Below are 3458 nucleotides of genomic sequence, written 5' to 3' on the forward strand. Positions count from 1 at the left end.
GGCATGTATTGACTGGAAACTTTTTGATAAAGAGCCAGCCCTGGTAACGGACAATGCTTCAAACATGGTTTTAGCTGGCGTGGAAGCAGAGATGAGCCCTCACCTCATGTGCTTCGCACACACTATAAATCTGGCCACACAGAAAGCCTTCAAAGTGGACACAGTAGAAAGGTTGCTGGGAAGGGTGAGGAGAGTGGTTGGCTTTTTTCACCGCAGTGTCAGAGCAGCAGAAATTTTACAAGACAAACAGAAACAACTGGCCTTGCCTATCCACAAACTCATCCAAGATGTGTCCACCCGTTGGAACAGTTCCCATGACATGCTTGAACGCTTACTGGAACAACAGCCTGCCATTTCTGCTGCACTCATGTCCAGGGATCTCAGAAGAGGAGAAGAGGTTAACACAAGCATTCAGAAATGACTTGGAGAAGCGCTACACTGGCCTGGATGATCTGTTCTACACTGCAGCAGCTCTGGACCCCCGCTTCAAGTCTCTGCCCTTCCTGACTGACCATGATGCTGAGCGGACGTTCACAAGCATAACAGCAGAAGCTACATCCCTGCATAACAAGGTAAATCTCCCAACACACTGTTATCCCTTGAGTGTTCTTAACTTATTTACGCCGTGGATGTTCCTAAAGCCAAAATGTTTGTTAGGATAAACGTGGGATCAAAAAAAGTGATTTTAAGGGGTTTCAATGGAACGTTTAAGGCTGGATTTTGTTAGCATAGCCATTTTAGGCTTAATTAAAGTATTGAGATTTCAACTTTTTATTCTGACTGCTGTTACTACACACTAACTGTCTTTTGTATTTTATTTCAAGGCAACAGGGGATCCAATTCAGAGAGGCCCACTGCAGACAAATCCATGTCAGACTGAACCTGCCCTTGGAGATCTGGACATTAGCATTGATGCACCCCAGACCCAAGATGAGCCTAAAGGTTTGTGTATTTTATAACTTGTGACCAAGAAAGAGTTGACTTTGGCTTAAACTCATGCAGCCATAAAATATTAGCATACAACAACAGATTCAATGTAATGAGATAATCGGCATGCAAAGAAAAAGAGTATAATAATGATGATGATAATACAACTTTTACTGATGTGAACAAGAGTGCCAATATAAATTCATTCTGAACATCAGATGAAGGTTCATATATAAAATGGTAAAGACAGGTCGAAAAAAAGTGCCACTGAGTCATGACAAACAAAGCCAGTAATATACGGTAATTGTTTTCTATTTCAGATGATGACCCTCCTCTCAAAAAGAAGAAAATGTCAGCGTTGGACCAGCTGTTGGGAAAAGACTTTGAAGTGAGGATGGGAGCTAGATCTGTAAGAGACAAGGCCAACGAAGAAGTCAAGAGGTACAGAGAGCGTGATCTGTTGTCCCTGCAAAAAAACCCACTGCAGTGGTGGAAAGAGCAGCAGGACTTGCCACTGCTGTCGTCTCTGGCTAAAAAATACCTCTGTATCCCGGCCACCAGTGTGGCATCTGAGCGGGTGTTTAGTACTGCGGGAGATATTGTTTCCTCTAAACGCAGTCTACTCAAACCTGAGCACGTGGATCAATTGATATTCCTGAAGAAAAACCTGTCCCCCAAAAACAACATGGATAGTGAGACTTGAATGAAGGAGATTTGTAAAAAAAAAAGCAGCAGTTTGATTTATTTTATGCATATGTTTATTGTTTAATACATGTGTTAATGTTACATATGTTAATATGTTACATATTTATTTCCTTTAATCTTTTACATAATGCACTTGTCACTGTGTGTTAAGCATTGTTGAGATAAGAATGTGGTTGCTGCTTTGTTCTTCCCCCTCTGACACATTTTGAGATGTCATAAGGTTTTGGTTACATGGTTTGTTTATAGGTCACAGGTTCTGAACCCATTATCAATTCCTGCGGTGCCCTCAATCTGCTGCTGCTTACATTTTTCAGTTTGTAACTTGTAACTTGCACCTTTGTTTTCCAAACACTATGCTCAGGTTGTGATTTTTCTACCTCTTTGGTCCATGTCTAAAAATAAATACATTGACATGTGATTTTGTTGTTGTTAGTTTTATTTTAATTTTATTTTTACCAGTGCCATAAAGCAACAATGCTTGGGGATATGTGGTCTTTTACATATTTGAAAAGAAAATATTGTACTGTCATTTCACAGAATTGGCTTCTTTATTTTATAAAATATCTACAACAAATATTAACCGTAGAATCGAATCGAATCGTTCTTACACTTTATCGATTCGTATCGAATCGGTCTGTAATAAAAGGATATCGTTTTTGAATCGAATCGTAACCTGTGTATCTAGATGCGTATCTAATCGTTTATCACAGAGAGATGTGCAACCCTAGTAAAACGGTCTCAGGCCGACCAACCGACCCCCAGTGCTTGCCCTGATAATCGTCTGTATGTGCCTGTGAATATCCGCTCTCGGGTCCTCCAGTGGGGACACTCTTCTCGCCTTGCCTGTCACCCGGGGGTTAGGCGCACTCTAGCTCTGCTGAAGCAACGTTTCTGGTGGACTTCCATTGAAGAGGACACCAAGGAGTTTATCGCTGCTTGCCAGATTTGCTCTCAGCACAAGACTGCTTGCCCCTTCTGGTCTTCTTCAGCCACTGCCTATTCCTCATCGTCCATGGTCTCACATTTCACTCGACTTCGTCACCGTACTGCCTCCCTCAGAGGGTAATACCACCATTCTGACGATCGTGGACAGATTTTCTAAATCTGCTCAGTTTGTTCCATTGCCCAAATTACCATCTGCCAAAGAAACTGCTGAACTTATGTTGCATCATGTTTTCCATCTGCCCGGCCTCCCCTGTGACATTGTCTCAGATCGGGGGCCACAGTTCACTTCTCGTTTTTGGACAGACTTTTGCCAACTGTTGGGGGCCACGGTCAGCCTTTCCTCTGGTTTCCATCCTCAATCCAACGGACAGACTGAACGGATGAACCAGGAGAGGGAGACTGCCTTGCGTTGCATCGCGTCCCAGACACCATCCTCCTGGTCCAAACAGCTTTTGTGGGTGGAATATGCTCACAATACACTTCCAAGCTCTGCAACAGGGCTTTCTCCTTTCCAGTGCTCTCGGGGATTTCAACCTCCACTGTTCCCTGAGCAGGAGTGAGAGGCCACTGTCCCGTCTGTCCAGGCGTTCATCCAGCGCTGTCGGCGCACCTGGTTGCGGGCCCGTTCTGCTCTCCTGCGTTCGTCCAACCGGTACCAGAGAGATACCAACCGCCGTCGGATCCCTGCACCATGCTACACTCCTGGTCAGAAGGTTTGGCTGTCCACACGTGACCTCCCACTCCGGGTGGAGTCTAGGAAGTTGGCCCCAAGGTTTGTGGGCCCGTTCTCCATCACTAGGGTCATCAACCCTGCTGCAGTCCGTCTCCGCCTTCCTCGCTCTATGAGGATTCATCCCACCTTCCACGTCTCCAAGGTCAAA

General features: G+C 44.7%; 1 long non-coding RNA gene across 1 annotated transcript; it reads left to right on the top strand.

Annotated features, from left to right (window-relative positions):
* Nucleotides 1–427: 427 nt before the first annotated feature.
* Nucleotides 428–1597, top strand: LOC132474904 (uncharacterized). The gene is made up of 3 exons (XR_009529760.1): nt 428–572; nt 825–942; nt 1248–1597. It is a non-coding gene; the product is annotated as an uncharacterized LOC132474904 (long non-coding RNA).
* The last annotated feature ends 1861 nt before the right edge of the window (nt 1598–3458 follow it).

This window comes from Gadus macrocephalus, chromosome 16 (assembly GCF_031168955.1).
Source record: "Gadus macrocephalus chromosome 16, ASM3116895v1".
In the NCBI taxonomy this organism is placed as follows: Eukaryota; Metazoa; Chordata; class Actinopteri; order Gadiformes; family Gadidae; genus Gadus; species Gadus macrocephalus.